The sequence below is a fragment of the Chelonoidis abingdonii genome, chromosome 20 (assembly GCF_003597395.2).
Source record: "Chelonoidis abingdonii isolate Lonesome George chromosome 20, CheloAbing_2.0, whole genome shotgun sequence".
Lineage (NCBI taxonomy): Eukaryota > Metazoa > Chordata > Testudines > Testudinidae > Chelonoidis > Chelonoidis abingdonii.
This window is the reverse complement of record NC_133788.1, coordinates 8,441,181-8,467,153: the sequence shown is the minus strand read 5'-3', so window position 1 is coordinate 8,467,153 and position 25,973 is coordinate 8,441,181. Positions and strand designations below refer to the sequence as shown.

At 46.8% G+C, this 25,973-nt stretch overlaps 1 protein-coding gene across 4 annotated transcripts in view; it reads right to left on the bottom strand.

Moving 5' to 3' along the window:
- Positions 1 to 25,107, bottom strand: part of GTF2IRD1 (GTF2I repeat domain containing 1) — a 174,848-nt gene extending 149,741 nt beyond the window's left edge. For 3 of the 4 annotated variants that reach the window (XM_075073922.1, XM_032786946.2, XM_032786950.2), the window contains exon 1: positions 24,841 to 25,107. The gene's annotated coding sequence lies outside the window, so the exon portion shown is untranslated. Of the gene's footprint in view, positions 1 to 24,643; positions 24,664 to 24,840 lie in introns of those variants that run through there. The other variant, XM_075073921.1, reaches the window with a different exon arrangement.
- Positions 25,108 to 25,973: the final 866 nt, after the last annotated feature.

Here is a 25,973-nt window from a genome sequence, read left to right as displayed (position 1 = left end):
TCAGCAGAAGCAGCAGAGTTTAAAAAAAAAAGACACTGAACATTTGACATAAATGACAGAACTTGTAAATGATATTTTTGATCAAACTTAGGCTGAGTTTTGCCAAAGGTAACAAAGACAAATCACAGAATGAGGGGATACTCAATTTGTACTGTGTGTGCGCATGTGCACACACACGTGCACTCACCGGCAGCATTCTCTGACAGGGCACTGGAGTGGGACTCCAGAGACCTGGATTTTATTCCTGGCTCTGCCACCAACCTCCTGGGTGATCCAGGTCAACTCACTTCACCTCCCAGTGCCTCTGTTTCCCCGTTCTTGGTCTCCTCTATTTAGACTGTACGCTCTTTGACACTACTATGCATCTGTGCAGCACCTAGCACAAGAGGGGTCTAGTCTCAGTAAGTCCCTCTGTACACAGAGGGATTTTTCTAATACAAATAATAGTCCCAGAGAAAACAAGGCTCTGGCCATTCACGAGCAGCCCTATGGGAAAGTTCTACAGAATCTCAGAGAGATTAAACCAGTACCGTTCTAGAGAAATTTGGATATGGCTCCATATAAGTTATTCAAAAACCTACAGAATTTATAGAAAATAGAGATCCTTTCCCTAGGGTTTTTAAGATCCCTAGTAGAATTCTAGAGCATGGCTTTAACTCTGTTAAATCTGCAGGATAGTACAAAGCTCTATAGTCAGGTTCTCTCTTTCTATCAAATTCTACAGGACCTTTAAGGACACAAACATTTGGGCCTTTATGTTGTGGCGATGAAAATTTTGTTAGGCACTCAGCCGCTGTGCGAGGAGCATGGAATTAGACAGATTAGGTTAGATTCAATGAGCTGAAGGAAAAGACATTGCCCAAAGGCTGTAACACAATGAGGAGGACCTGGAAAATATCATTAGAGAAGGCATTCCTGAACCAAGAACGTCCTCCACCGCCAGTCTGATCACATTTGAACCTTGGGCAAGAATCACAGCTGCCATGGACAGGAGAACAGAGATACTGTGGCAGGTTATATCTTTTGCTAAGGGCTCACCTGAACTAGAATTGAAGGTGTCTCCAATCTGTTTCTAAAGGGAATCCAGTCCAAAAGGGATAACCTAAATGTAAATCTATCTGCCTCTATGTATGTAAAACTGAGCACTAGAATCTTGATCATCGGAACATTAGAAGCACCTTAATTACCCCTTGCTTCCGACAGATGGATGGAAAGTGATGTTTGCCTGTATCTCTTCCTATTCCACCGTGATCAGAGCATTCAAATCTGGATCTACGTAGCCTAAGATTGTGAATTAATTTCTTAATCAGCTCCCTTTAAATGGGTTGCAAGCAATTAGGTAATCTGAGCAAGTCACCCACCAGCGATGTTGCCAATCTGCTTTCAAGCCCAAATACGGCAGCGGGAGCCTCAGGGAGTCATTCTAAAGGAAGCTAGAGAGCACTTTGCTGAGCTCTTCACACACAACACAGAGCCTCAAAGTGGGTAAACACAAAGCTACTTTATAATGTAAAAGTAAATATTTAAAGAGTCATTTATTTCATCTACTCAGCTGCAACACCTTGTCCTCTTTAGAAACCTCGGGAGCAGGCAAGGCAGCCGACAAGCTGTCCTGCTATTATCTGCCTTCGGTGAAAACCCACACGGGGCTGGCATTCGTGCATCATCACTTCATTGTTTGCATCTCTGGCATTTGTTAGTTCAAGTTTTAACAAGCTGACCTGGTCCACCAATGGCTATTAGCTAGGCTGGGCAGGGATGGTGTCCCTAGCCTCTGTTTGCCAGAAGCTGGGAATGGGTGATCGCGGATGATGGCTCACTAGATGGTTGCCTGTTTTGTTAATTTCCTCTGAAGCACCAGACATTGGCCCTTGTCAGAAGACAGGATACTGGGCTAGATGGATATTTGGTCTAACCCAGTATGGCCGTTCTTACGTAAAACAAGCTGACCTTGGAAAGATGGAAATGGGGAGATAAGGGAGCAGCCCCAACCCAAATTACAACCAAAGCACCTTTAAACAAGTAGCCTAACCCATGCAGATGTGAGCTCAGTATTTTTCAGGTCAGTGCTTCATTGGGAGGGTCCCTGCCCTGAGAAGGATCAGATCAAGGCTCTCCATAGTGGCAGAGGGCAGTCACCCAAGTAGAGATCTGGAATTGAATTGAGTCCAAAATACAGTGATTAGGACTTATTACTAAAATATATTCTCACAGATAGTAGAGCAGGACCCTGCTAATTACTAATGCAACAGGTGCTCTAGGGACTGATGAGATAGATGCATAAGATCCCCTTGCTAGTGAAGGATTGTTACCTGCAGCCCAATTGTAAATGACTCAAGTGATAGGGCCTCCATCACTTTTCTTGGACGACCACTGCAATCCAAGAGAGGTCATTGTGAGTAGTTCTTCCCTGATATTCAGGCTAAATTTTCCTTGGTTTAATTTCATTCTGTTACATTCCCCTTATCTATCTACGGGGGTGGGGAGAGGAGAGAGAGAGAGAGAGAGAGAGAGATCTCCGTAGTCCTATTTTTTCTGCTCTTACAAAATGATTTTTGGCTTCCCCTTCCCTCCGCAGCAGAGATGACAGGACACTATTGCACATCGCAAGTATCAACACCTAAAACACAAGCTGCCCCAGTGACGCGTCCTCCTCCATTCTCTCTGCCCCCTACAAGCATCAGTTGCTGACAACACCATACTAAGAATTAAGCACATGTAGGGGCTGATTTTCAAGCCATCTCCGTTCCCATTTAGGTACCAAAGTAAGTGGCAGGGTTTTAAAAACCAAAAAAAACAGCTCACCAAATTCGGTGACCAGCTCTTCTGAAAATTCGGCCGTAGGAGTCACAATGGTAGCTGTTGCTGAGCATTTTGGAAACGTTTAGCCACCGTTATGGGTGCTGAGCCTTGGAATATCTAACCCTGAGCTTTTTTGTACATCTGGCTCCAACTACTAACTCTCAAAGTTAACCAAAGAACTAAGCCACAGCTCCGGACAACACCACATACAGACCAGCAACATCCAACTCATACAGAAGCACCCATTAAAGTCTAGTCCTCCCCATTACCTTTTCAAACACATGCAGAAGAGCGAGGGCAACAAATTCAAGCCAGACAGAAAAATCAATACCCAGAGTGAATGTTCTGGCCTTAAATGCTTTTTGGAACATCGCTAGCTAAGAGCAAGTTAGTGCGTGGGGGAGAGGGGAAGGGGGAGAGGACCCACCCACAACACACTGCAGTTCAAGAAGAACTGCATTTGCTGTTTGGCTCTTCAGAGATATAGCTACAAATTTACCACCTAGGAACAGGCAGGTAACTTCAGACACTCCACACATTTGTCATTCAAAGTCTCCGAACGTCTTGCCATTCCCTTCTGAATGAGATACCGTCATTACTGATTAGCTACGGGGAAGCAGGGAGCCAGGCAAGCATGTTCTTTGTTTCCGCTCATGCTCACTTCTGTGCTCATGAACCAGACACCCCCACTCCACTCCTCCCAGCAGTAAGATCTTCGGGAGGGGAGCTTCCCACCCCCTTTCCACACCCAACCCCCGTTCTCTGTGCCCGCCATCCGGTAGATATTTTCTTTCCTGTTCCTCTAACCTCCCCCTGCCACGTCTTTTAACATCCTTAAACGACTCCCTCCAATTGCTGATGGACACTCGCATGGCTGCTTGAATAACTGGCTACACGAGCACAGAGTTTCCTGCCTAGCAAAATAACTGGGCTTTGCTCCATGGTAGGGCGGCAAATACAGAACGGCAGCAGGGCAAACCAGTGAAAGCACTTTCCCTGATGGCAAAGGAAAAGAGATGGAATTTAAAAAGGAGAGGATGGCTTGAGCCATTATGGTCAGAATTGTGAAAAAATGCTACAAATGGGGCTGGGTCAGTGGTTCTTAGGGTGACCAGAGAGCAAGTGTGAAAAATCGGAACTGGGGTGGGAGGGTAATAGGAGCCTATATAGGAAAAAGTCCCTATAAAATCAGAACATCTGGTACCCTAGTGGTTCTCAACCTAAAGTAACTCCTCGCTTAAGGCTGTAGCTATGTTCCCGAAAAATGCAACTTGAAGTGAAACAATGTTAAGCGAATCCAATTTCCCCATAAGAACTTATGTAAATGGGGGTGGGGGAATTAGGGTTAGGCTTCAGGGAAATTTTTCTTCGTCTGACAAAAAGACAGGATATACAGTAGTTACCATTGTGGGACGCGTAGGCAACTCTCTCTGTTACAGGGACTGCATCCACACAATAGATACACTACCTGTTTGGCCCTGTGGATGTCACATGGGTTGCAGCAATATGCTGATGGGGCCGCAGGTTGAGAACCACTGGGTTAGATTTTCAAAAGAGCTCCCAGTGCTGAACGTACAAAACATTGGGTGCAGAGCTCTTTTGAGAATCCGCCCCATAAGATTGTGTCTACTCTGCACACAAAGCATGGGCTCTGACTCAGGTTTGAGCCTCTTCTGTATGTCCACACGCAAACCTGTCTAAGATCAGCAAGCACTCAGGACTTGCTTTGTATGACCCTGCTAGGGGGATGGCTCAGAGCTCAAGTCCCACGCTCAACAGGGTGCAAGCCCTGTCATTCTGCGGTGTGGATGCAGGTCAAGCTGCAGATCCAAGTCAGAAGGTCTGCCTGGTGGAGCATGGACGCAGGATGCAGTGTGGACACTCAAGCATAGAGAGTACAAGTGTGGGTCAGGCAGTGTAGACATACCCTGAGTTCCTAGAGGGAGCTGCTGGATGGTGGGTGCTTTGGAAAACCTGACATTTACGTCTAAATGGGAGCTGAATCCCAGATCCTCAAAGGGACGTAGGCTCCTAACTCCCATTGGATTTCAGTGGCAGTTAGGAACCTAAATACGTTTGAAGATCTGGGTCCGAGTTCCTTGGAAAAACTGGCCTGCCACCACATCAAAACAATGACCACCCAAAAGATCTAAGATCATCAGGTTATTTATTTACTGAGATTTAAAATAGATACCTAGCCAGGGTTCTAGGTGCCCTAACACATCACTGATGAATGTTGCTGGGATTGTATTTCTTTGAGTACAAGTACACTCCTCTCCTCCCCTTCACTGTTACGGGATGCGTATCCTCAGCGCTCACCAAAAGTCCTATCAAACAGGGTCTTCTGCAGTGTGCCCAGAAGGTCACCAAACTCGGGGGGGGGGAATCATAAAATCAACTGGTAACAAAATATTGACTAGTCATGACAACAACGATCTTGTGGGGGAAACAAAAAATAAACACATCTTAACTGCACTGAGATAACAAAGCCTCCCCATCTGCTTTCAAAGAGCCCTTGGGACCAGGTATTTGTACACTCCAAAGCATGGGGCAGAGGAGATCGCCAGTCTAGCTGGCAGCTAAGGCAAAATAAACTTTTGTATCACTGCAACGGCAGTGAAGGCTGCTTTTATCGTGAAGTGCCTTGTGCGTGTATCCATTGATACCTCTATATTTAGGCAGGTGTAATTCCCACAGAGATAAAGAGCTTGTTTTTCAAACAAGCAGCAGCATCATACCTACATTACAATTGCAAACATCAGAAAACAAAGACATTTTCGAGAAAGCGCTTAATCCTTGGGGTAGCTGCCTAGCAAATCAGAACCTCAAACACGGCACTGACTGTGAGGAGGCTGATGGCAGGGGACACTGAAAGGTAGCAGGCAGTTTGCCTATGACCAGGGAATGCTCTCAAATCTCCCCCCTCTTGTACACAATCCTAGGGTTGGAAAACTATTGCTGGGGTAGCCACAACATGCATTTGAGGGGCCCAGGGAAATGGCTTAGAATTTTGCATCTCACAAGCCCCATAAAGTCAAAAGGTGTTTCAATCCCTGCTTGTTATTTTACAGCACGTCACAGATGTTTCTTGCTCTACATGACTTTCCTGGGCCATTTCCCAGTCTGCTGTCTTTCAGAGGAGGAGGGCAGACTCACTCTGCTTTTCAAAGGCAGAGCCATGGAATTCTGATTTCCTGAACAGACTCATCCATTGTGCCTGATCTCTCTGCTCCTGTGCTGCCTTCTGCTTTCCTCCCTCTTCGATCCAGCACAGGACGAGAGGGTTAAGGGGTAGGAACCCCAACTCAAAGTCTAGCCAATGCATGGGGTGAAGTGGTCATCCCTCAGAGCTGGATTTTAGCTCCATCTGGGGTCCGCAAAGGGGGCAGCAGCAGGGTCAACCAAATACAATTCGTATCTGCTTACCTGGGCCCAACCTATAACAGGAGAGAGCACCAGAGCAGCCCAGTCTCCCCCTAGTGCAGGGCTTCAAACGCTCTCTCACAGTGTGGAAACACAGGCTCCCAGACAGATTGTCTGCTGGACAACTCAGCTCCCATTGGGGCTTATGCAAACCACTTTCCCCCTCCTTTAGTGAGTTTGCACCAATCATACCACAGCCCCATCAACCCTGTTGCACCAACAGCCATTGGTTATGTGAGGCAAAAGTACCATGCACAAAGTGCTGCATGTCATTTCAGCTGCATTTAATGGGACTGCGCCACAGAGAGCAAGGAGGAACCAGCACCACGTGGCCAGCCATTTCTCCATGGGCAGTGTTTAAGTTCGCTAGAGACCACAGAGCGTCAGAAGCACTGCTTGGTCCAGACTCATTTCCTCTTACCTCATAGAAGCAGTGTATGCAGACAGCCTCTGAGTGTGCTCACTATGGGTATGCCTACGCAGCGATCACAGGCTGTGATTGTGGCTAGTGGAGAAGGACCCAAGCTAGCTTTAATCCAGTTGGCTGGGGTACTAGAACAGCGAAACCAGAGAATCATGGGTTTCAGCATGGGCTGGATAATTACCCTGGGTAATTACTTGGGCGAGTAGCTCGCACTGCCGCAGGTGCACTGCTGCTGTACCCAAGGCAGGAAGATTCAAGCTAGCTCAGTACATCTACACAAGCTGCAGGTAAAAAAAAAAAAAACCACAAACAAAAACACCCACATGGCAGTAAGTCTCATAACCTGAGCCTACAGACTTGGGCACGTAGGGCTTGAGCTGTGGTGCTAAACACAGCAGTATGGACGTTCCCGCTGAGGCTGTGAAACCCAGTGACGGGAGTGGGTCTCAGAACCCAAGCGGGAACGTCTACACTGACAGTTTTAGCACTGAAGCACAAGCCTGCATCTGTAGACCCAGGCTCAGAGACTCGCAACCAGTAGCAGGGTTGGGTTGTTTTTTTTGTTTTTTTTTTTGCAGTTTAGCTGTACCCTACAAGCCAAGGGACTGGTTTGTTACAACAGCCTGGCCAGCAGGTGCAGCATTGCCAACCCCAGGGGATCAAAATGCAGTTTGGAGTCAAATCTTAGGAGCGGGCTTAAAAACCCTGAGATTTTACAGAAAACAAACAATAAATTTTGGATTTTTATTTGCTTTTTATAGGGGTTTCTGAGCCTTTAGGGGGTACTCACAACATGTTATCAAGCTTTTCTCTGCAACCACAAAACTAGAAAACTTAACAAAAGCAAGCCAAGATTGCCATGTATTCACAGGACTCCTGAAGCTAGGGCTTGATGAGAAACCTCCAAGTACCGTGACAAACTCACAAGGGCATGTCAACGTGGAGATGGTTGCTAGAAAGAGCAAAGAGACCCCTGTATGGGATTAGATCTTTTCCCATACAGAGAAGACGGCTTAATTTATGAAGAACTCCTGTCCTCCTGGACACAACAGGGGCCCTGAATGCCACGGTGTGGGTGAGGAAAGCACAGGTGGGAGGCCAGCACTGAATGTAACAACCTTCCGTAGCACTTACAGAGCACTTTTCACAGGAGGTCTCAAAAAGGAGGTCATGATTATCCCTGTTTCATAGATGGGATAGCGGAGTATATCTACACTACAGAGATTATAGTGGCGTAGCTATGCCAGCAGAGCCCCCTAGTGTAGACGCAGCCTACTCTGTCAGTGTGGGAACATCCTCTCCCTGAACGAGATTAGCTATGTCGATGGAAGCCCTCTTCCATAAACACAGCTGCGTCTACACTGGGGTTCTGTCAGCACAGTGTGACAGTCAGGGGTGTCTTTTTTTTCATACCCCTGACATGGAGTAGCTATGTCGACGTAACTTCTCAGTGCAGACTGAGCCTGAAGCACAGTGAGGTGAAGTGATTTGCCCAAGGTCACCCAGCAGACTAGTAGCAGAACCCAGGTCTCCTGAGTCACAGTCCTCTATCCACTAGGCCACACTGCCTCCTATGAGCCCACAGCCACACCCCAGAGAAGAGCTTCAAGGTGTGGCCAGGTGAATGATTCCACTAACTCTTCCTCCCTGTGGAGGGCTGTGGCACAAGTGGAGTCTGCTGCATCGCTGAGGATGCGGCAAAGGCCATGGAGTACCCAGGAGGAATGATGTCTGTCTCCCCCCGCCCCCACATCTTGTAGCACCAATGCACTGAGCCCACATGCTCCGATTCAGTGCAGGAGATACGATTTACCTTATCTATCAAAGCACAGTGGGTTAATGAGTCATGCTTTTCAAAACACCTCCGCCTCCAGGGTGTTATTTGTTCCCTTAATGTATGTGGCCATTTTAAACTGGCGGTGTTTATTTTTTAGTATTCAACATTATTGTGCAGGGACCAAGTCAGGTGTTATTTGTATAGGGCTTATCTAACAGGCTAGGCCAGCCCCCAGCTCAGAGGAACATTGCCCAGCCCCACTCAAGAGATCTCAGATAGGGAGGCCTGCAGAGCCAGCCGGGCTGCTGCAGCAGTGACCTGCGGACAGCAGTTTTTTAGCAATCCAAGCCCTAGATCGGTGGATTTGAGCATCCTTGAGCTAGTCCAAGTTACGCCCAGTGTTTCCTACAGCACATCTGTGCACCGACACAAAAACTAGAGCTGGAAACTGCGTACTTCATCTTCAAATCTATCTCCACCCTGCCACGGAAAACCCGTTCCCTGCAATGGGTGTTCTGATGCATTTTCTCTTCCCATGTCGAGACCAGAAGGAAGTTCTCCCAACTGCCAACAATATTGTGCAACAGAGGGGGGGTGAAGAGGATACTACTCACAGAGCTCAGTTGTGTTTTCCCATCATGCCTTTCCACTGAGAAGCTGCAGCACCTGAGAAGTATGTTCCTTCTGCAAATATAATCGGGGGTGGGGTAAGAAGGGAAAACAATATCAACTTCAGATTCTGCAGAGCTAAGTTTCAGGGGTGCCGAGTGCTTATTAATACTACTGACAGCTGCTGGAGCTTGGATTCTCTGCACTTCTGACAGTCATGCTCCAAGGTCAGAAGACAGACGCAAGAGAATCCCCTCCAGTCTGGGTCTGATGCCATGGCACTTTCCTATGGAATTGCAGGGCTCAGCCTTGTGAAATGCTGCTGAGCCCATTCATTTCAGTGAGACGCTCAGCCATCTTCATGAGACGCTCAGCTTCTTCTAAGACTGGGCCTGTTATTAACGAGAAGTCATCAAGCACTGTGCCAATTTACCCATTGGAGATTGGCAGGTCGCCGTGCCGGCTGCGTGCCTAGGACGCGGGCGGGGAAATAAACTAAACCAGTTCAAGCATCTTTCAAGACTGTCATTTCACACTCATGTTTCTGTGCTAGCTGAGTCGACTTATTTAAATAAATACAACCTGACACTAATTCTAATGGTTTTAATAAATGTTTAATGTCTTGTTAAAGGTCGCCCGCCTACTGTTCTCACTGCAGATTTGTATTAATAGCACATGGGCCACTTGGTTTTAACTGTGCTGTTTCATCAGGATTTCAAATGTTTGGCAGACACTTCTCCCAAGTGATGTATTTAAAGAAGAAACACACAATGCACTACATAATAAACTGTCAAGGAGAACAATGGCAAACAGCCAGTTAGCGCAACAGCAGGGGAAACACACAGATTAACATGGACACAAAGAAAAAAGACGGACTATTTGGTGCATGCGTTAGAGAGTTAATAAACCCGTACAGATTCTTACTAAAAACAAACCCAGCAATAAATCCAAACTAATCCTGCTTTTAGCATCACAGTTTACACAGTGGTTTTAACACTGCCGTAGCAAGTGCCTACCAATTCCTGTAACCAACTTCTTTTATATAAAGGCTAAAACTGGATAGTAATAATAAAATATCATCAAAACAAAAACACCCCCTTCAGGAAGGCTGGACGTAATTTCATCCAGGGGGAATTCTAGGTGTTCAGCCCCAGAAACTCAAGATGAAATTACAGCTTGTGATACCCCTAAAGGGTGCAGAGCAATTTTTTTTCAGCAAGCCTCTTCTGATGAAGCTAATCTGTAACCTTGTCAACGTGTGCACTCCTCAGGGCACCAATACAGTCACATCCCAAATCTGCGTTGTGCCGGATGCAAAGCTCAGGCCCCAATAAGGATGTTTATTTAAAGGCCCAATGCCAGAAGGCTCCTTAACGTTCCTACCATATTTTACAAACTGAAAGGCCATTTTTCCCTCTCGGTGATGGCACACAGGCTTCTAACAGGGCCCTTTCAGCAGGATACAGCATCTGCTTCAGGCAGCGTAGGGAAGCGAGCTCCCGATTTCCCCCAGACTGGCTCCCCTCCTGTCTTTCCTTCCATGCTCATCACTTGACGTAATTAATTATCCGGAAGAGGGATGGATTCCTTCAGAACCACTCCCATATGCTGGGATGCAGCTGGTCCTGCATGCAGTCCCTTGTCCTCCTGCTCAGAGGGGCTCCCATTTTCAGTACAACATGCAAGAGCATCACAAAAGGCCCAATTGGGAGACTGGGAGGGAGACTCATCTCCAAACCTAAAGCAGAACCTGAAGAGAAGAGCTGACAAAGCAAAGTTTGAAATCAGCCCTGCCCTGCTTTACTAGAAACTTTGATTGCTAGAAACTGAAATCCACACATCTGACAGCCCTCTGGGGTGAGGGCTGCCAGGTAAAGATGGGGAAAGGAGAAGCGACCACTGTGTCCAATTTTGGTAACCACTCTCTGAAAAGGATGCAGAAAAACTGGAAAGGATCCAGAGACGTGTGACAAAGATGATCAACGGGATGGAATGCACACCAAGTGAGCAGAGGCTGAAGGAACCGGGTATGTTTAGTTTGGAAAAGAGGAGATTGCGGCGGGGGGCGGGGGGGAGGAAATATGATAGCAGTCTTCAAAATACTTGAAAGGCTGCCTTAAGAGGGAGAAAAATTGTTGTCTCTCATCACAGTGGATAGGACAAGAGGCAGTGGGTTCAAACTACAGCCTAGCGGTTTTAGATTAAATCTTAGGGAAAACTTCTTAACTGTATGAACAGCAAGACAATGGAATTAACTGCCTGGGGAAGTTGTGGAAGCTCCTTCACAGGAGGCTTTCAGAAAGCTGCTGGAGAGCCATCTGTCTGGGACAGTTAAAGTTTAGACACAACAAACCCTGCATCTTGGCAGGGGAGTTACATCAGATGACATTTGGGGTCCCTTCCAACCCTCTCGTTCTGTGAGCCTTTCTTGGCTACGCCATCCGTCATATGCACTGTCTTAGAAGAATTTACCAAATAGGTGCAACCCAGCTCCCAGCTCATTCCAAAAAGACTACAATGCAAGTTGATTCAGGCCCTACATGAGTACCGGTTTACAAAGTGTTAACGTTACATTCTAGCACATACAGGAACAAACCCCAAATTGTAGGGGAGGGAGTATGGACTTATGGTTACAGCTGACTCAGCCTCTCTGGATTTTACTCCAGGCTCTGCCACTTACTCACTCTGACTTTTGACAAGTCACTTGGGGCCTGATTTGCAGAAGAACTGAGCACCGTTGACTTCTGTTGGAGTTATAGTTGCTCAGAGGTTCTGACAAATCCGCTGTGCCTCAGTTTCTTCTTCTATATAACAAGGATAATGCCACTTCTCTGCATCATGGAAGCTTGTAAGGCTTCATTAATTAATGCACAAGAGGATCTTTGAGATCCTTGGCTCTCAGTATTGTAACAGTGCACCCTGTACTACTGGATTTTGTGTACAGAACAGTACATCTCAACTTGTCATCAATAATCACCTCTTGCACATACCCCAGGCCAGTGCTGCATTGTGATTTCTGCCGGACATGTCCATAAATAAGTAAAGCAGTGGATTTATCTGTCCCACAAAACGAATGAGATGTAGCTCTCCCTGTGATCACCAGGACTTAGGCCTGGTCCACACTAGAAAATTGGGTCAGTTTAACATCTGTCAGGGGTGTGAAAAATACACACACACACACACACTCCGTGATGTAGTTAAGCTGACCTAATTCCCCCATGTAGACAGTGTCACATCCACAGAGCTCCTGCCTCTCAGGGAGGTGGATTACTTACAACAGTGACAAGAAAGTACCTTCCCATCCCATCTACACAAAAGCACTACAGCTGTGCTTCTGTAGCGTTTTAAGTGTAAACAAAAGCCCTTAATTGGTAGCTAAGGTAAAGGAATAAACTTGCAGGTCTCCCTATCGTCAACGCCAGCAGGTGGTATAATAGCTGCGAAAGGGGGTAACTGGGTGGGGTTTAATGGTCTGTGATAGGCAGAAAGCCAGACTAGATGAACTGCAGGTCCCTTCTGACCTGAAATTCTATGACAACACACACAGTACAGCAGCATTCCTGACAGGTTTCAGAGTGGTAGCTGTCTTAGTCTGTATCAGCAAAAAGAACGAGGAGCCTTTGTGGCACCTTAGAGACTAACAAATTTATTTTGGCATAAGCTTCCGTGGGCTAAAACCCGCTTCACTGGATGCGTGCAGTGGAAAATACAGGAGGAAGATACAGATACACACAGAGAACATGAAAAAATTAATTAATTGATTAGTCTCATTAGAGTTAGTAGGCAACACCCATTTTTTTCCATGTTCTCTGTGTATCTATATCTTCCTACGGTATTTTCCACTGCATGCATCTGATGAAGCGGGTTTTAGCCCACGAAAGCTTATGCTCAAATAAATTTGTTAGTCTCTAAAGGTGCCACAAGTCGCATTCCTGTCACTCTCTGTGTTCTCACCAATGGCCACAGGAAAAGGCCAGTTCTACCTCAGCACATGTGATCATCCTGGACAGCCAGCTGGGTGAGCCCAAGTCCACAGGCCTGGGTACTTTTCTTACAGAATTTGTACGCTGGTTTCAATCCACTGACCTCCACGGTGTCAGGCTCAGTGTACACCAGTAAAAGCAAGATCAGGCACGATGTCTCCAGACCACCCCAGTGAGTTTGGTTACTTTTCTATTAGCATAAACAAAGCAGTTATTGAGAAATGGCACAGCCAAGCCAATCACCATCACTCAGTGCACTGATTGTATTAACTCTGCATTCAGGAGCGCCTTAACAGATGGTATATTATAGTGTCATTATTTATAATGTACCTCGCAAGTATCCCACTAATAGTAAAGAGACAGTACTCCAAAGACAGTACCCACTTCCTGTGCTTCAACAATCCAGTAGTCAAAAATCAAATGACATGCAGCAGGAAAGGGATAATTTTAAGTTATACCTGTATAGACCACATTAATGCAGCTAATTTTTTTAAAATCTTCAAAAATCATGTGAATTACACCCATCCCTGAAGGTCTACATATATCCTCATTCACTGATAAGCCCTAAAACACAGAAGGCTGCAAGTCAGCTAACATAGTGATGAGCATGGTATGAACACAGAGTTTCTCAATTACAGCGGCCAGGACCTTAGTGTGGGTGCATTCAGACTGTAAAATCTTGGAGGCAGGAACTGCCTTTTTGTTCTGTGCTTGTACAGATTCCTGACTGGGGATCCCAGGAAGAGCTGCAATAAGATGTGTAATATCTACACCCTTAAAAGGCCATGTTACACTGCCAGAACAGCACAAAGGGACTTCTTACTGTAAATGAGGATCAGGCGCTTAGCAATTAGATGGAGAAACGTCATCTTTTATTTTCTACACTCACTGCTATCCCTGAGACCACCCCCACCCTGCCCAGTTATTTACCACAGACTATTATAATCACCTCTCAAAATTCTGTCCACCTGCTCGCCCAGGGTAAGTAATTTTCTTTGACAAGTATGTAAAATAGTACTTATTCTATCATAGCAGTAGGGCAGGCTGGTTGATTCTGTGCCTAGGCTGGAGAATCCTGCATTAAAAATGGCATTAGGTTGCACTGTTATTCAAACACCACCACTGGTGGGAACTGTGCATAAAAAAAAAAAAAAAAAAAAAAAAAAACGAACAAAGCTTCTGCCCCAGGGGGTTACAAAATACACGTCAACTTCGTGCACACGCTTAACTTCACACTCACAAGTAGTACCATAGGCTTCACCGGGACTACTCACACACCAAACGTGTGTAAATTTTTGCAGGACTAGTATCTAATTTTTTCTCCTCTGTGTCTGTTTCTCCTCCCAGCCTCTCTCTCGATTATATAGATTGTAAGCTTTTTAGGGCAAGGACTGTCTCTTACTATCTGTATGTAAAGCCCCTAGCATAGCGAGGCCCAGGTCTCAGTTGGGTTCTCTGCTCCTGTAACACAAATAATAATTAAGTAATAGATGCCATTTACATAGGTAAAGTTAGAACTTAGTTGACCACTACCAAATTGAAATTGTGCTTAAGTTTTTAAATTCCACTGTAAGACCAGTGTATTAATAGTAACACACGCTATTTAATAATCATTTCTTCCCACCGCCATGCCATTTCCAGATGGTATTTATGATGCAAGACCTCAGCACAGAAGCTAATTTGGGGCCTGATCCAAAACCTATTAAAGTGAATTGGAGGTTTTCCATGGCCTCCAGGAGTAATTATATTAGGGCCTTTAAAAGGCAGGGAGAGGGAACAGAGAAGACAAAGTTATGAGCCAGTGGATGGCAATCAATGCTCCTAAATGCAGCCATCAATGCTGTGTGTCATGGGCTCTCAAGACTTTAGAAGTGTTTGAGTGCAGGGACCTTACATATTCTGATATTTGTATGGGACTTTAATATCTGGCTGGGCATAATTTCAACATCCAGGGCTACAATTAATTAGAAACAAAACCTTGTTTGCATCTTTCATCTGTGCGTAACTTTGCACCAATATTCAAACCCAGCCACGATCAGCACTCCTTCAACTGCCCTAAAACAGCTCACCTTTGGCCCCTTTCATAAATCATCTTCCCATACAGCCAACAGCGCAGAGCCTTTCCTGAGTTACCGACTTTGGCGCTCACCAGTGAGGAGAAAGTCTGAAGAGCCACTCCTTAAATGCGACAATGACTAGCTTTGATACCACAAACAAGTGACTGATTGTTCACTCGTACAGGATCACAATGCAAGTCTTCCACATAATGGAAGAACTTGGTCACTAAACAGTAAAAACATGAATGGATTGTGGCATCAGAGCTAATTCACTGGGTAAGGTCAGAGATATCTATAATTAAAAGAAAGCTTTTTCATGACACATGCAACACCCCTATTGGGATTGTTCAAGGGCATATACCAGGGGTGGCCAAACCACAGCTTGTGAGCCACATGTGGCTCTTTTACAATTGAGGTGTGGCTCACGGAAGTCCCCATGCCTCCACCTACAAGACTGGGGAGGGGGGGAGGGAAAAAGAGTTCAGGACTTCTGCCCTGTGGCAGAGTAGTGAGGCTGGGGTTTCTGCCCTGCAGGGAGGGAGGTCACAGAATCACAGAATATTAGGGTTGGAAGGGACATCAGGAGGTTATCTAGTCCAACCCCCTGCTCAAAGCAGGACCAATCCCCAGACAGATTTTTGCCCCAGATCCCTATATGGCCCTCTCAAGGATTGAACTCACAACACTGGGTTTAGCAGGCCAATGTTCTAACCACTGAGCTATCCCACCCCACCCCCTGCCCTGGTCTTGGGGTTTCAGCCCTGTGGGAGGTGTCTGCTGGAGCTCAGAGCTTCAGCCAGAGTGGGGTCAAAGCCCCGGCAGGTGCACCCTGCAGGGCTGAAGACCTGAGCACCAGCAGGTGCGCCCGGCTCCTGAACTTCTGAAGATTATCGTACGCGGCTCGGAGGATTAGTAAGTTTGGCCACCCCTGGCATATACACCCAGTGCAACCACCACAAAACCAGAAAGTCCTTACCTATCCCTTGTAATCTACAACCACCAGGATATTGTCTTCCCCAGATAATCTCACCCCGAAACACACACACCCTGCCACACTTCCCTTCCTCTCCACGCAAAACATACAACCTTTAACTCTGACCATGTGGAGCGATTAGAAGTGGATGTTTTAAACAACATGAACAAGTTGTAGGTTGTGGTTTGTGAACAAATGTGTAAGGCGGGGGTAGATTTTTAGAGCATGTGTGTGGGTGTGGTATCAGAGGATTATTAATAGACAGAATGGTTTGGGTTTGGGTAGGGTTGAGTTTTTTAAGTGGAAATAGTTTGCAATGGAGTTTAGCATTTCAGGACGCCACTCTTTGTCATAGTGTTATTTAGGAGATGGAATGAGGAAGTGTGGTGCTGCTTTATTTTTTCAATAGATGTTTGCTGTCAGAATCAGATCCACTCTGCCCCTTTCTCTGTTGGAGGAAGGATCTTCGAGATAAGGGGAAAAAAATTCTTCTCGCCTCCCTTTCATAGGGAGCTGAATAAACAGTCTCCAAATCTCTCTTTTCTGTTTCAAAGATAGAACTCAGCCTCTTTAAAATGAACCCATTTGTTAAAATTGACACAGCTAGCGATTTCTACTGCTGTAGTACCTAGGAGTCCCAGACCCTGCATTAGGGAGTGTACAACCACAGAACAGAAAGACGGTACCCACCCAAAAGAAATTATCTTGCAATTTTAAAGGTCCCTGCTCCCAAGCCTTTGAGTGGGAGCATTATTTTCCTAGAAAGACAGGACCACAACAGTCCAGTGGCCAATCTAGCCTCTGACAGCAGCTGGTACCAGATGCTGCAGAGAAAGGCACAAGGAACACTGTATAAACGTAGTTATGGAATAACTGGCCCATAAGAAAAAAGTGTCTTCCTAACCTTCATCTGCTATAGATTGATTTATGCCCTGAAGAATCAGGCTTGGTAACCCTTCTGAAACAACTTTTTTTTTTCGGCGGGGAGTGGGGGTGTTCGGGGTTTGTTTGTTTTGTTTTAATCCTTACTAAGGTAGCTCTGGCTGTCCTAAACAAGGGCCCCAATTTTCAGAAGAGCCCATGGATCCACAACACAGAGAGCTTTTCTTAAAAAAAATCTGGCCTAAATGGGAACTGAGCTCTTCTGCAAATCTGACCCATGATACCAATTCCACTGGCCGACCCAACTGGACAAAGACCCAGAGGGTAAGGGGGTGGGGGGAGAGAGAGAAATAAAGGGAGGTTGATTTTGTCCTTCATAAACTCCTGTGGGAAAGCGTGAAGAGGCTATTGGGAAGACCAAAGAGACTGAAAATTGCAGAGGGGTCTTCATTAAATAAATTTATTTCTAAAAAACGACATCTCACTCGGTCCCTGCCTGGTTTTTATAAGCCTGGGACTGAAGAGATATTTTCTCCTTACGATGTTGCGGATCTGGAGAAAATAAAAATAAAGCAGCCTCATGATTCAAGGGAAGGGCACAGATTACCTTGATGAAGCGAGTCCTGGGTAAATGACCACTTTACCTTTGTGAATTAGCACAGGCAGGAGATGGTGCTTAGTGCCCTGTGGTCTCCTATTCATCTGGCTGAAGTTAATTTTCTTTTTAAAATGGGCATAGTAGGATTTTAGCCCCAAGCAGAGACAAAACAATAGAATATTACAAAGTTTGATCAGTGGCTGCTTGTAGAAATAACTGTAAATCCAAATATGATGCAGCCAGCTTTTGGAAAGGTGTTTCCTCCACTAGTGATATTTTTACTGAAGGGGAATATATCTTTATTGGTGGAGTTTGTAAGATCCCTTGGAAATGGCTGCAGCATCTGGATGTCCTCTTCGAAATATGGCTGCAATGACTCTTGCGAGGGAGTGGAGACCTCCCACCTTAGAACAACCCTGATGCAAAGACTTTCCAAACCGTAACCTATAAGTTTCTCTCTCCGTTTGCGCTTTGGCAAGCTATTTAAGCAAGTGACACTGCTTCAACCATGTGACTGGCCCAATGCCAGTCAATGGGACTATTCGCACAGTCAAAGCTAGGCACATGCCTAAGTATCCCACTGAATGAGAACCACAATATATAGCTTTAGAGACTTGGACACCAATGAGAATTATCCCAGTTTCACATGGCCTAACCAGTCATCACGCTGCAAAGTCTTAGGGCTGATGGGATGGAGTGGATCCTACTGTAAGACATGAGGGAGGAGCAGAAGCAAGTGACCCTTGCTTTAAAAGGCACATGAGCGGTTTAAACCTGCTCTTCCATTGGTCATCAAGAAAGCTGTGGCCTAATGGATTATTTCCAGTAGTGCCCACAATGTACTTGGGCACTGCTGGATGATCCAAGGCGACCTGCTTGATTTTCTGAATTACTCCTACCACCAGATCATCAAAGAGCTCAGCACCCAATAGGTAGAGATTTTCTGAAAAATCTGGACTTGACTGCAGGTGATAAGCCCTTCTGAAAATGCTGGCTCTCAGATCGAGGAAGAGGAGTCTGAGCCAATGCCTCGCGAAGTCAATGGGAGCTTTTGCAGGCTTGGGAGCAGGCACGAGATGGTAAAACATAGGAAAGATCAGAACTTCAGTAGGTTCCGCACGACACAGCCCAGACTTCGAACATGGTGCACATGCAGTAGCTTGGAATTCTCTTTTGAGGCTGCAAGCAAACAGAGTCACCCAGAAGGAGCCCATATGTTGGGTGGTGAGGAGAAAGAAACTAGGGAAAAACCATGGTCTATAAATTTCATTCAGCTGTTTAGATTGTGTCCACCACTGTGGTATCTGGAGTCAAGACGGAGTTCAGGTCACGCTTTTTCTAGTTTATAAGAGCATTTACACTTCCTGCCCTTCCCAACACGCCCTTGTGGAGTGGCATGGGCTCCTGATGTTCAGGGTCATGAACTGCTTGGTGCCCATTAAGAACAGCCGACAGTCATTCTACAGCTTTCAGCTGGGATCTTTCAAGCACTAGTTTCCCTTGGCTCCCACTGAGTGGTAAAACTCCCGCTGATTTCATTCGAGTACAGTGAGGCCAACACAGAGTGCTTCTGAAAACCCCATCCTTCACGTTCTTGACACAGAGACTTTCAGCACAGGTAGCACTTTGTAAGCATGTCCCCTGCACCCCTCCCTTAAAATCCGGCCTGGTGCAATCTGTCACATCGACAATTCTGGTAACTTGAAAACCCAACCTCTGCACTGCTTTTTACCTAAAGGAGAACATTCTCCTTGAAGTTTCAGAAAGTGGGTTAGCACCAGAAAAGGACACTAATACATAGAGGTGCTTGCGAAATCTCACACACACACACACACACACCCCCCACACACAGGGCATTGTAGCAACTGTTATGACATATTTCTAAACTGCAGCATGCGTGACTGTAACCAACTGACCTGTAGGTTGAACTTTTCCCAGAAGGTAGCACGAGACACTTGGCCAGTGGCCCCATTAGCTGTGCTAACAGCAATCAGCATTTCTCCACACCCATAATCAATCAGCTTTGCAGAAAAAAATTTAACAACAATATTTCCACACACCATTTGATTGGATACTGTCTTCCCTGAGCAAGGGGAATCAACTCATTTAGACATGGAAAACCTTGGTGTCTGTTTTCCACGCTGGCTACTGACCTCCAAGCAGTCCACTGCTAGCACTAATATTTTTGTGAATGCTTTGGGCCAAATTCTGTACTCAATTTCACTGGTGTAAACCACTGGTTTTGATGATGTTACTCCAGATTTTACTACAGTGTCATTGAGCAGAATGTGTCCCTCTGGATTCAACTGGCAAGACTGCCAAAGGAAGTACACTGTATTGATAAGGGTCTAAAAAATTTTCAGCTATTTCCTGTGGGAACAGCATGTTGGGCTATGGAGAAAATCCCCATTAGCTCCAACAATAACACGTTTTTTGGAGCAGTGGCGTTTAGATTTACATGAACAGTAGCTATATTAACAATGACATTTAATGAGAAATTTGGCTAAGAGGGTCCATTCAGGAGCGATCCTAGGCCTGTGGCTTTTCAGTGCTGCAAAACAGGTGGAATAAAAAACTTTGCCTCGTGAATAGGAACACAAGAACCAAACAGTTTTAGACTAAACTTTGGATCTGGATTCATGGTACCATTGTTTAGCCTAGCATCAAAGAATTCTTCCCCTTCAGATGCAGAGTTCAGCTTGGACAATGCAATTTTGTAGCTATAAATGTTTGGAAGCCTCTAAACTGGACTATTACCCCAGCCGAACGGAAATTTCCAAGTCGGTCTGGCACTAGTGAAGAGTGCAGAATTAACAATATTGTCAGAGAGCTCAGATGAAGGTGCAGAGTGAGGAGGGGGTAAGACAACAGTATTTTTGCCCAAGCTCCTTTTGAAGAGATTTAATTGCATATGCTGAATATATATAGGATGCTTTCAAGGATAAGCAGCTGGCTTCAAAAAAATTTCTAAGCGCAAGTTGTGTGTGTAATCTGACAAAAGTTTCCACTGGAAGAGCCACTTTCCGCAATAGTGCGGCAACACACAAGCCTGTCCTATGAGCCAGGCAGCAAGCATATTCCTTACAAGCGGAGAAATATAGAAACACTTTTGCAGAAGCCCTATGTGGTCTCACTCTTCTTGAGCCATAGCTGGACTGCATGCTTGAGCAGTCGAGAGTTTGCATGAATTCGGATTAAACCAACAGTGATACTTGGGAGACGGAATGACAGAGCTATTTCTAGTGGATGATTGCATGATCATATAGACTGGAACCACCTGCTGGCCTAAGGCCCCAGTCACGCAAGGAGCTGCACATGAGTGATCCTCTATGATTTCATCAAGCTCCACTCATACAGAGCTCTTTATTTCTCCAAATCCAGGAGATGAGTTAAAAAGGTTTCCTCCCTCCTACTCTGACTCTGGTCTAAGCCAATCTAAGTGAAGAAGGGCAGGAGATCCTCTGAATTGGACGTAAACAGGGAAGGCTGCAACAAAGCAGGGAAGGCTGCAACAAAGAAGACGAAAGAGGAGGCACAAGCACAGGACTCTATTCCTAGGGACAAGCTGGCACCAAAGGCAATATGAGGGATGGGGAGGAGAAGATAAGAATCCATGGGACAAGGATTGCATCCACAAATGCACCTAGCCTTGTCATCTTGTGGGGAAACTTGGTCAAGTGTTCTGGTCGAGGGCAGTCTGGAAGTGGTGTGTGCTTTATTTAAATATTCCATTTTTTCCTTTAACTTCAGTAGGCTCAAGAAGGGTTGCAGATCTTCCAACCTTGGGATGCAACCTGTGTAATATCACCATTTTCAACTGTATTAAATAGGCTACAATACATTTAAAAACATTAGCAAACTGTACCAAGCTGAAAGAGGGCAGGAGACCCATAAATGATTCTACTAGAGAGTCTAACTGCAAGGGGTAAGGATTTCTACTTACACAACGAACCCAGAAGTGCTAGCCCCTGGGAAGCCAATGCCCAGCTCACAGCAGGAGAGTTTTACAGCACCCTCTAGGCACAGAGTCCTTCCAATAATGCTAAATGGAGGAGGATCCTAGCTAGATGAGTTGGGGAAAAGATCAAGAACCACTGCTCTAGAGCAGCTGGCACGGGGACTACCCGGACCACTGACTGATACGACATGGCAGGTCCCACAGAAAGGAAAGGTACAATTCTTATGTGCCTCAGTCTCCCCAAACAGCCCTGAGGTCTCAACAATAGCCCCACTGAACAACGTTCTGGGATTGATTCTGCTCCTCACAAGGATAGGTATCACCCCACTGCAGACGTTCCTGCTTTAATCAATAGTAAGATGAAGCAGTAGGCTACCCACCCTCCCCACATCAACAACCAAACAATACTCCAGAAACAGAACATCTGAAACTGGAGATGGATACCCTGGTTCCACTAGGAGCCTCCAGGAAAATTTCACCCAGGTGGGCTGAGCATCCCAGCAGCTTCTGTCATGTGTAAATACACAGGAAAAGTCAGTCTTGGTGCTCACTACCTCTGATACTTCCCAGCAATGCCTCACAGCTAAAATTCACCGGGAATCCTTGCACCAACAGAACTAAAGGCTCAACCCCACAGATAAGCAAGGACTTAGCCAAATTATAAATATGAAGTGAGCCTGTGATGTCTCAAACACTTTTGGCCTCTCCCAAGAAGTTATTTTCTCACTAAAGCCCCCAAGTTGGCAAAGACTTAAGTCCATAAACAACTTGACATGCATATCAGAGGGGTAGCCATGTTAGTCTGGATCTGTAAAAAGCAACAAAGAGTCCTGTGGCACCTTATAGACTAACAGACGTATTAGAGCATGAGCTTTCATGGGTGAATTCCCACTTCGTCAGACACACTTTACACACAAGTAGCCTCACTGAAGTCAAGGCATACAGTAACACTCACACTCAGTCTTAGCAGGATTGAGACCCAAGCAACCAGTATCTTAGGGAAGAAGGGAAAGAAAAGTAACAGGTAACATGTACAATACCTACAGCCCCACACACTGTGTAGCACTCTTGGCCAGCTTTCTGTGCCAAATTCCCCCTTCTCAGTGGTATTCCATGGTAAACTGAGGCAGCATGCAGGAAACACTGTGGCAGGTTTATGTAGTTTTTAAAACTGAGGTTCTCTGGGAATGAACTATCAATCAGTAATGTAATCCGTACATTTATGCCTTGGGTTAAATTTCGTAATAACTTAAGTTTACTTTGCATTGTCCCCAATGAGGCAATTGTCAGTGTCCTGCATAACTGTATCACACACACATTATCAGGAGCGGATGCTTGACATTTTGGCAGCTGGATAAGGGACAGCTAGGGCTTTCAGACACTGGAGAGGAATGGGAGGTCATTTGAAATTGTGGGATAAACACATTAAAAGAGTTTTTGCTAAAAGATTCATCAGTGAAATAAGTAACAGGGTTGACATTGTTAGGCTTCAGCGTCCGCATGTTACCGATATAAATAGGACAGTTCATGACTCTTAGAGCTATTGTTTCAGGGTGTCTGAAAACTTATCAAGACAAGACCACATCATCTGACATCCTGATCTCATCTGGAATGTCTCCTGCTCAACCATAAAGGATTAGGCTCTGGATCATTTTTAAAATGGAAACTCAGAATCTGGAGCACAATTCTGTAGCAAAAGGCAAACGTTGCCGCAGATTTCACAGGACTATGGAGTACATGGAGCCTTGATGAGTCAAAGCTGTCCGAACTGGCCCAGCAACAACAGGTCAGATTCTAAAGTTTTGGGATCCTTCCAGATTAAAGGTCTGATATACAATAAAATGTCAGTTTCCCCCAGAAGGTGTCAGTTTCACCTGGAGTACTTACATTTGGTTCATCAGTTATTATTGGTAGTAGAAGGGTCACACCTAGAGGCCCCAACCAAGCTCAAGAACCCTGTTGTATGAGGCACCATATAGACATCTTAAGAGGAAATAGAGCTTACTTTCTAAACAGACCAAGACAGACAAGGGATGGAGGAGGAAGGAACAGAGAGATGAGGGGACTTATCTGAGGTCATGCAGCAGGTCAGTAGCAGAGCCAGAAAGAGACTCCAGGTCTCCTGGCTCCCGATCCAGTGCCCTCTCCCCCAGCCCACATTGCCTCTCCAACACTGATTCTCAATTCCACAATGCATCCACCTTGCATTCAGTGCCTGGATCTTCCAGTCACTCCTGCTTTCAGGCCACAGAGAAACGCCACCTCTGTGCTTCCCGACTGCAAGTCCACTGTCCACCAATAAACAACTCGACCCAGAGGGAGAATTGCTGGGGAGACTTCCAACACCAGCAAGAGTCACCACACATGAAGCCAGCCGGCTCCAGCACAAGGCTAATCAATAGGACCACTCAGAAGTATAGCTTATCCAGAATAGATTCCTCACTGTTCCCACAAACTAGAGGGACAGGCACCAGTCTCCAACAGAAAACACTCTATCCCACACCTTTCCCCCTGCACATGCAGAGAGAGAACCTTCCCGGCTGCTTCATGCAGCAGGGCCAAGGGAGCTCACTGGTCATTTCACTTGCAAAAGGTAAAAGCCTCTTCCATATGTCTATCTACATTCGGTTCCTGGTTTTGCCAAAGCTTGGCAGTTCCAGGTAACCGGGGGGGGGGCCGAAGGGGATTTCTATTTTCAACTGCGCTGCTGCCTTTCAGTCCATGTTTAACAGCTTCCTCCCTTGCCAAGCCCAGAAGCCCCAGCCACCTCCAAGCAGGCCAAACCTACCTGGGGCAGGTGACGTCCCATCAGCATCTACACATCTTTCTGCCCAAGGCCCCCCCACGGGTGAGAACTCGAGCTTCAAAGGCCCAGATCTGACAGACGCCAATCCAGCCAGTGTAAACGCCAGTTCGAAGCAGACGGGAGCAAAGACATTTCCCCACCCACCCAACAAAAAATAAAACCGATCCCCCAGGAGATTCTGCGTCCCCAACTCCGGCCATCCAAGGGGATAGGAGGAGTCCCTGCGTGACCTCCCCCAGCAGAGGGAGAAAGGAAAAGGGGAGAAAACAGGCGCTGCAAGGAGCAGGGGGGGGATGGCGAGTGGCCTGTAGCGGGACCAGCAAACCCCCCGCTTTCCTCCCGGTCACTGACCTCATTCCCGGCAGCGGCAAGTCCCGTCCCGGGGGATGCACGACCTCCTCCCCGGCACACACCCCGCCGCGAATCCTAATCCCACCTGCCCCGGCTCACGTGCCTCCCCCGCGCGCCCCGATACAATGTAGCCAGCGCCCACGCGCGACCCACGCGTGGCGGGAAAAGAGGAGGAAGGGCGAAAGTTTCTCTCTTACCGCAGGGCTCAGCCTCGCCCGCCGCCCGGCTGCTCCCGCCCGGATCCGGCAGCCCCTGGATTAAGCTGCGAGCCGCGGAGGAAGCGGGTGGTGGAGGAGCGATAATTCCCTCCCGGCCTGGCTGGGCAGGGAGGGGCTGGCCGGCCAGGGCCCCCTGCTCCCGGGGGCTGCCGAGAGAGGCTCTTTGTTCTGTAATCCCAGTAAGATTGCCAGCCATTCGCCCCGGCGCTAATCCCAGCCCTGCTCAACAGCAGCATCCATTGGCTGCCATTTACATACAGGATTAGCCAGCCCGCAGCCCGGCCGGGGGGGGCCTGGGTATGGCCCGGCGCCACGGGGAGGGGCTGCGGACGGGCTCCGGGGGGCGGAGAAAGGGGGTACGGGGGAGGGGGGCTTGGCAGAGAATAGGGCCACGGGGAGCCCGGTCAGTGGTTCTCAAACTTTTGTACTGGTGTCCCCTTGCCCCCAGCAAGCCTCGGAGTGCGACACCCCCTTTTAAATTAAACCCGTATTTTTTAGAAAATATATTTAACACGATTATAAATGCTGGAGGTGAGGTGGGGTTTGGAGGCTGACAGTTTAGGGTGACCAGACAGCAAGTATGAATAATCAGGATGGGGGTGGGGGGTAATAGGAGCTTATAGAAGAAAGAGACCCAAAAATCAGGACTGTCCATACAAAATCAGGACGCCTGGTCACCCTACGTGAGCCCCATCTAATAAACTTGTGACTCCCCATTTGAGGGACCCCGGGAAGGGGGGCAGTGGGGCAAGAGTGGGACACCTGCGGGAGAAGAGGAGCAGAGGCACTGAGGGGATGGGGAGGGACGTGTTGTGAAAAGCCAGGAGGACAGGTCACGGGATGGGGATGGGAGCTGTGAGCCCATGGTGGGGTGTCAGAAGGCTGCAGGTGGCATTTGGCACCTTGGAGGGATGCCTGCTAGTCTCCCTGCCTCTTCCCCCTTGCCCAGTCTGGCAGCATGGGGGTGCACCGACTTGCAAAGCGAAACGGGGAGATGGGTGGGTGCTTTGGGTACAAGCCTGAAGTAGGCTCAGCTATAGGGACTCCCAGTTTTCCTGGGCATCGGGTCACCCTGCTGTTTTAGGGGGGAGAGATGTGCTTTGGGGGGGCTG